The following is a 9,086-nucleotide window of genomic DNA, read 5'->3' as shown; positions in this document are numbered from 1 at the left end:
ATAAATGTCTTTGATGACGTCATATCCGGCTTTTCGTGAAAGTTGAGGCGGCACTGTCACGCCCTCATTTTTCAACCAAATTGGTTGAAATTTTGGTCAAGTACTCTTCGACGAAGCCCGGGGTTCGGTATTGCATTTCAGCTTGGTGGCTTAAAAATTAATTAATGACTTTGGTCATTAAAAATCTGAAAATTGTAAAAAAAAATAAAAATTTATAAAACGATCCAAATTTACGTTTATCTTATTTTCCATCATTTGCTGATTCCAAAAACATATAAATATGTTATATTCGGATTAAAAACAAGCTCTGAAAATTAAATATATAAAAATTATTATCAAATTTTTTTTTCGAAATCAATTTAAAAACACTTTCATCTTATTCCTTGTCGGTTCCTGATTCCAAAAATATATAGATATGATATGTTTGGATTAAAAACACGCTCAGAAAGTTAAAACGAACAGAGGTACAGAAAAGCGTGCTATGCAGCATAGCGTAACCACTACCCCGCTCTTCTTGTCAATTTCACTGCCAATGCTGTGAGCGGTGGACCACGAGTATACGGTCTTGCTGCGTTGCATTGCGTTCAGTTTCATTCTGTGAGTTCGACAGCTACTTGACTAAATATTGTATTTTCGCCTTACGCGACTTGTTTCTTCTTCTTTTTCTTTCTTCTTTTTTTTTTGTTGTTGCTTTGTCGGCGTGTCTTTTAGTACTAATTTATCATCGAATAATTGCACATTTCGTTCTTTTAATATTGCAAATGCTTATCCACTCTACGTTCTGTCGTATCTGCCACCTGTCGATCATGGTTAAATTCTGCTTCGCGTACAATTTTAATTGATTGCTTTTTTCAGTTATACTGTGTTAAATCGTTTTCTGATTCTACTGAAGAAGAATTTCTTATCAGCGCCATCTATTTTTCAAAATGTTTGCATAAAGCCACACACAGACATTAAGTAAAAGAAAAACAAAAGCATCCTCCCACGATCGCTTCATCAGTGTCAGTCTTAACTAAGGGAGGAGCAAAATAGGGCATGAGGAGGGAGGGGGGGGGGGGGAAAGTGGAGGGGAGGGTGGAAGCAAAGGGAAAGGTTGCAGGAAGGGCCATTTGACAGGTAATGAGAAACCAGCGGAGCAGATCATACCTGGCATACAGTCTAGGCGCAGTCACAGCACGCGCCAAAAGGAGGTGTGGCTTAGCTGGCCGTTTGTGCAGTAACCATGTCGGTATCAATTAAGCTCCACCGCCGCTTCGGTCCCAGTGTGTTATTTTGACCTGCCATGCTGCAGGTCAAGAACTTTCCCCCCGTCGGTAGCAGACTATCAAGTTTCCAAACGCTGACAACTCCGAAGACTCTGGAGAGAATTTCTCTATGCTGCAGAGGTTTGATGTACAGATTTCCCTGTGTCACTGCTCAAACCAGACCCGTTTTTACATTTAGTCAAGTTTTGACTAAATGTTTTAACGTAGAGGGGGGAATCGAGACGAGGGTCGTGGTGTGTGTGTGTGTGTGTGTGTGTGTGTGTGTGTGTGTGTCTGTGTGTGTCTGTGTGTGTCTGTGTGTGTGTGTGTAGAGCGATTCAGACTAAACTACTGGACCGATTTAATGAAATTTGACATGAGAGCTCCTGAGTATGATATCCCCAGACATATTTTTCATTTTTTTGATAAATGTCTTTTATGACGTCATATCCGGCTTTTCGTGAAAGTTGAGGCGGCACTGTCACGCTCTCATTTTTAAACCAAATTGGTTGACATTTTGGTCAAGTAATCTTCGACGAAGCCCGGACTTCGGTATTGCATTTCAGCTTGGTGGCTTAAAAATTAATTAATGACTTTGGTCATTAAAAATCTGAAAATTGTAAAAAAAAATAAAAATTTATAAAACGATCCAAATTTACGTTTATCTTATTCTTCATCATTGTCTGATTCCCAAAACATATAAATATGTTATATTTGGATTAAAAACAAGCTCTGAAAATTAAAAATATAAAAATTATTATCAAAATTAAATTTCCGAAATCAATTTAAAAACACTTTCATCTTATTCCCTGTCGGTTCCTGATTCCAAAAACATATAGATATGATATGTTTGGATTAAAAACACGCTCAGAAAGTTAAAACGAAGAGAGGTACAGAAAAGCGTGCTATCCTTCTCAGCGCAACTACTACCCCGCTCTTCGTCATATCCGGCTTTTCGTAAAAGTTGAGGCGGCACTGTCACGCTCTCATTTTTAAACCGAATTGGTTGAAATTTTGGTCAAGTAATCTTCGACGACGCCCGGACTTTGGTATTGCATTTCAGCTTGGAGGCTTACAAATTAATTAATGAGTTTGCTCATTAAAGTTGTCATTAAAATCGATTTTTCGCAAACAGATTTAAAATTGATTGCATCCTATTCTTCATGACATTCTGAATCTAAAAATACAATACATATGTCATGTTTACTCTTAAAATGTGATCACAATTAACGAAAATAGATTAATTAGTCTTACGATTAAAATTTAAGAAATCGATCCAAAAATGATCTTATCTTATTCTTTATCGTTTCCTGATTCCAAAAACGTATAGATATGATAGGTTGTATTCAAAACAAGCTCAGAAAGTTAACAAGAATACAGAAAAGCGCGCTTTCCTGCTTAGCACAATACACTACCGCGCTATTCTGGCGTGTGCATATCACTGCGTTTTGCACGTGGGAGGTGAGCGGTTGAAAACGACGTTAAACACCAAATAAAGAAAGAAAGATTTACACCCAGTGTGTAAGAAAAACATTGAATGCATTGACATTTTTCACGACAGACAGATAACTACAGCCTTTACTTGTATATAGATTGATGTTTTTCCTTTTTATATTCCTTTTAAAATTGATAAATATTTGTAAACCCTTCTCGGAACAGCTTTCGCAATTCATGTCCACCCACAGGCGCCGGACTATTCTGAATAACAGCGACTGCTCAAAGACCAACAGCAGACAATGATGAACTCGAACTGCCTGGAATCTGTGTTGCCTGTATCATTGCAACTCGCCTGCATGATCACATTTCTGTATTTGTCATGTAAATTCTTACAACCCCGGATAGAAAAACAAAAACAAAAACAGAAAATGACGTCACACCTTAAAAAAACCCATGGCTTTAATTTAAATGTAGCAGCATTAGAGACATCCAGATTTGCCTTCGTCAAAAGTTCGTGAGTTCCGATGTTCGCGAGTTTGTTGAAGTGGTGACGTCACATCCCGTCACGGTCACCACTTTCTAATTTCGGTCCAGATCTACGCGAAGTTCTTCGTGCGTTCGTCTGTTTTTCGAAACAGTGATGACGAGTAGTGTTATATATGACGAGTCTTTTTTATCGGAATATTCCAGACATCTGAATATGCTGGGTACACAAGCAACACTGAATTTTTGTTTCGATTTTTAGATTCATTCCTGTAAAATCTCCCAACTCTAAAACAAATAGGTCTAGTGGAAACAAGTGTCTTGTGCAAGAGAGATCAAGGGAGATAATTGGCAGGATATGTCGCCCGTCGACTCAAGTTCTGAGTTTTGTGTGGGTATCCGTGTTCATGCACTACGCCTCCAAAATGAACAGTTTACAGATGCACAGTCCACAGAAGCGTCGTAAAGATATTAAACTTTAACACTGCGCACATAACACATATTTTTAACATTATGAAAAGGACTAAAAGTACTCACGAAGATTGCTGATTGAGGTTCGTCAAACATGCCTTTTTCACCACGCAGATCCCGATCTTCGGCAAGCAGTGGTGAGCGCCAAAAACCAAGCGCATGCGCATTGAGGCACAAAGTTAAAAATAGAGAGGAAATCCCCACCACCGACGAATGTTCGTCTGACGAAGGTTGAATCTGGATGTCCCTATTAACACTAAATGTTTGTTAAAATGCAGTAAAACTATTACATATCTGATTATTCTTGTTCACCTATTTCGTCTCTTCTACCCAAAGAGATATAGAATATTCTATTCTATATCTCTGTGCCAAGTCAAGTCAAGTGCGCGTATTGTATGTGCCTCTTGTTTTATGGACTGGGGAAAGGATCTGCGACTTCGGCTCTGAGTCAAGTTCCCATAGGCCGAGGGAAGTGTTTAATTAACCGTATCGAGCACACGCATATCTTGCCTTCCGAACGCGTGTACTGGAGTGACTGACAGGAGCTCAAGTTCTCCCTCCCTTAAAAATAAGGGAGTCTGCCGCGATCGCGCCTGAACTGCATAGTTCCCCTCTGTGCCTCCGAGGGGAGAACTTAATTATCCAATCAGCTGTGACGGATGATACCCTACGGCTGTTGTGAAAGACAGTGTGTGTGTGTGTGTGTGTGTGTGTGTGTGTGTGTGTGTGTGTGTGTGTGCCGGTTTGTGTGTGTGTGTGTTTGTGTGTGTGTGTGCGTGTTTGTGTGTGCGCGTGCGCGTGCGTGTGTGTGTGTGTGTGTCTGTCTGTGTGTCTGTGTGTCTGTGTGCCTGTGTGCGTCTGTGTACGTGTGTATACACATGCATGTGCTTGACAATATTCTAGGATAATACTCAATGATTGCGTCTACGAACATTTCCATCAGATAATCCAATAATAAAAAACAAAAGAAAAAAAACCGAACAAACAAACAAACAACACCGGACAAATGACAGAACTCAACAAATGCAAAATGGAATAAAGAAGAAATGAACGAACGAAGGAGCTAACAAAAACAACAAACAGACAAACAAACAAACTAACTAACTAACTAACTAACTAACTAACTAACTAACTAACTAACTAACTAACTAACTAACTAACGAACCAACTAACTAACTAACTAACTAACTAACTAACTTACAAACAAGCTAACTAGTCATTATCACCAACTAACTATGACTTTCAACACAGAAGCATGCATGTTCTTGATGTCAATATTCACATACACCCCAGAAACTTTCCCCGTCCATGCAGTCAAGTTCCCTCTTTGTGTGGTTTCTCAAAGTTAGAACTGCTCCTTGAAATTTTAGTACTCATATATCTTAGTTTATCAGAGTTACCATCAGTCGTTCGCGGAAAAGTCGTTCTGGGCTCGTCTTGTCTTTCTCGTTCGTTTGACATTAAAGTGCACGAGTTCGACTGACCACGTGGCCTCGGTTATGTGTCGTAAACTTTGATTGGTCAGAAACCTGTCAGGCGAGATAACTCCCCAAGGAAGACTGGGGTCATGAATAGCTACTCTTGCAGGAAGGATGAGACAGTGAATTGAACTGAACTTGACTGAACTTTATTTCACAAAAATGGCAAGTTAAAGCATTTTTTTTCTTCTTATCTTACAATATTTCCTTTGGGAAAACAAATTATCAACCAGTTACTTTTGGAAGTTTATTGAAGAATTTATTTTTGTACTTTAGAAATTAAGATTGTTTTGAAAGTTATTGATGTTTTATTTGGTATGAATTTTGTAATGGTGAAAAAGACAACTAGGAATAAATTGAACCACATTATCTTGATTGGGAAGATGTGCGCGAGTATATATAAAAACACAAAATCGTTTTTACCGTTGGAAAGTATTTTTAATAGGTAGATACATATATAAGAAGCATTTTTGTGTGAGTGTTCGAGGAACGAAAAAAAAAACACGTTTATAAACTTAGCTCGTTGTACTCCGTTTTAAGTTGTATTTAATTTATTCTATGAGATATTGTTATTTGTAGTTATTTGAATAAAACTGTTTGAACAAACAAAAATAAAACAAAAAACAGTTACTCAACCAAACAAACAAAGAAACAAAGGGTCATCAAGGGAGAGAAGAAGGTTGGGTATGACAGGAACGTGGGCTCAGCCGAAAGTGCTTTTCAAGACTGCAGTGTCTCAAAATAAAAGTTATCGCTTACTTGTGTGCTTGCATGTTGATTAAGTGGTGTGCTTGCTTGTTAAAAAATAGAAACTCCATAAAAGGAGAGGACAACTTTTATCAGGTCGAAATTTTAGCACATGAAATTGGTCACCATGCGTCGAAGAAACAAAGAAAGCTCTCATTAACTGAGTTATTTATTAAAGTAAGAAAACATACGAATAGAGTGCTTGGTTAAAAAATAATCATTTCTGTGATATAATTTGATTAATGGAAAGATCAGTGTTTTATGTATTTCCTTCTTTTTACATTTAGTCAAGTTATGACTAAATGTTTTAACATCGAGGGGGGAATCGAGACGAGGGTCGTGGTGTATGTGTGTGTGTATGTGTGTGTGTATGTGTGTGTGTGTGTGTGTGTGTGTGTGTGTGTGTGTAGAGCGATTCAGACTAAACTACTGGACCGATCTTTATGAAATTTGACATGAGAGTTCCTGGGTATGAAATCCCCGAACATTTGTTTCATTTTTTTGATAAATGTCTTTGATGACGTCATATCCGGCTTTTCGTGAAAGTTGAGGCGGCACTGTCACGCCCTCATTTTTCAACCAAATTGATTGAAATTTTGGTCAAGCAATCTTCGACGAAGCCCGGACTTCGGTATTGCATTTCAGCTTGGTGGCTTAAAAATTAATTTATGACTTTGGTCATTAAAAATCTGAAAATTGTAAAAAAAAATTAAAATTTATAAAACGATCCAAATTTACGTTCATCTTATTCTCCATCATTTTCTAATTCCAAAAACATATAAATATGTTATATTTGGATTAAAAACAAGCTCTGAAAATTAAATATATAAAAATTATTATCAAAATTAAATTGTCGAAATCAATTTAAAAACACTTTCATCTTATTCCTTGTCGGTTCCTGATTCCAAAAACATATAGATATGATATGTTTGGATTAAAAACACGCCCAGAAAGTTAAAACAAAGAGAGGTACAGAAAAGCGTGCTATCCTTCTTAGCGCAACTACTACCCCACTACCCCCCGCGGGTTAGGGGGAGTCCCATATTGGTTGGGACTAGAAAGAATTTACCCGATGCTACCCAGCATGTCGTAAGAGGCGACTAACGGTTCTGTTTCTTCTCTTCTTTTGTCTTATTTCTGCCTTACCAGCCCTTTCACCTATATTTCCTTCCAAGAAAACTCTCCCTACTATTCCCTGCAGTTTTCCAATTCTTTTCTTGTTGTCTTATTTCTACCTGACTGGATCCATCACCTTTATTTCACTTACCAAAAGTCTTCTTTTCCACATCCTTATTTCTCTGCACCCCGCATGTCGAGACGACTAACGGATTCTGTTTCTCCTTTAACCCTTGTTAAGTGGTTCTTGTATAGAATATAGTCAATGTTTGTAAAGATTTTAGTCAAGCAGTATGTAAGAAATGTTTAGTCCTTTGTACTGGAAACTTGCATTCTCCCAGTAAGGTCATATATTGTACTACGTTGCAAGCCCCTTGAGCAATTTTTTGATTAGTGCTTTTGTGAACAAGAAACACTTAACAAGTGGCTCTATCCCATCTCCCCCCCCCCCTTTCCCCTATCCCATCTCCCCCCTTTCCCCGTCGCGACATAACCTTCGTAATTGAAAACGACGTTAAAGGCACAGTAAGCCTCCCGTAAACCATCACAGATACGGTCAGGCTTTTACACACAGTACAAACACCCTTTCATTTAAACATTCACCGATTGAGAACATCCTAGGTGCCCTCCGTAAAGAGCGAACAATTTTCAAAGAATTTATTTTTGCGTGGTTTATCTTACCCCTGAGCCATCGTGAACCCGTGTGATCCAGTTTCCCTTTTTCACAATGTAGTCGTCAGTTAGTCATTTGAATGCGACTCGATGTGAGCTTATTTACAATAGCACGTTTTTATGCACGAAACAAACGGCTGTGGTTCACAAGAACTCTAGCGATGGCTTTTGACTGTTGAGAGGAACGGCGATATGCATAAACCGTCGTCTGCTACGACCCTTGCGTGACCCTGCTTCCGGGCTTTTCTTTTTTCAAACTTTCACAACTTCGAATTGTACTGATCTTGTCTTGATGAAAAAAGAATTCTTTTATGATTAAAGAATGTTTGTGTAACAAGCTGTCAATTTATTATTTAGATTTTAAAAGTTAGGTCTAGCGCAAAAACGCACCACGGTCCAAAAACATTTTGATAATCATCGATTCACGGCTATCGCCAGTTTACATCGATAGAATGAGACCCGAAGGGAAGTAACTCATGTTTGACCTGAGTTCAGGATGGGTCCAAAAAGTGTTCGAGACAATCTGCAAAATTAATTCTTTAAAAATTGCTCGCTCTTTACGTAGGGCACCTAGGATGTTCCCGTTTGGTGAGCGTTCAAATGGAAGGGTGTTTGTACTGTGTGTAAAAGCCTGACAGTATCTGTGATGGTTTACGGGAGGCTTACTGTCCGGGCGTGATTTCCGGTATCATAACAGCCGTCCAGCACCAAAACGAGGCGCCATTGTTGTAGAGGACCAAGTCCACGAAAATAAATTCTTTGAAAATTTCTCACGCTCGACAGAAAGCAGCCAGGATGTTCCCGTTCGGTGAGCGTTCAAATGGAAGTATGCTTGTACTGTATATGTAGACGCTCGGGGAGCTCTGTGATGGTTTACGGGAGGCTTACTGTGCCTTTAAACACCAAATAAATAAAGAACTACCCCGCTCTTCTTGTCAATTTCACTGCCTTTGCCATGAGCGGTGGACTGACGATGCTACGAGTATACGGTCTTGCTGAAAAATGGCATTGCGTTCAGTTTCATTCTGTGAGTTCGACGGCTACTTGACTAAATATTGTATTTTCGCCTTACGCGACTTGTTTTTTCTTCTTTCAATTTTTTTTTATTTTTTACAAATATTTGTGTTAGGTTGTGTGTCATCGGCGTAATGCTTTACTATGAACCAAACGACGAGATACTCGTCATATTATCTGATTTTCTGAAAAAAATACGAAGGTATTCTAAATCAAGTATTGATTGAGAGAAAAATAGAGACTATGGTGGGCGGGGCATGGGGTTTCGGGGGGTGGGGGGATGTTAAAGGTTGATGCTTTCCCGTTTAAGATTTATGACATCCATCTCTGGTACGTTTCAATGGTAACGTTTGGTGTCAAGGACGATTTAAGTCGGCAAAGGCATGGGCCAGGGCGTGTGATGACTTTCTCATATGCTTCGTTT

The sequence above is a fragment of the Littorina saxatilis genome, linkage group LG3 (genome assembly GCF_037325665.1).
Source record: "Littorina saxatilis isolate snail1 linkage group LG3, US_GU_Lsax_2.0, whole genome shotgun sequence".
NCBI classification, from domain to species: Eukaryota; Metazoa; Mollusca; class Gastropoda; order Littorinimorpha; family Littorinidae; genus Littorina; species Littorina saxatilis.
This window is presented reverse-complemented; position numbering follows the sequence as displayed.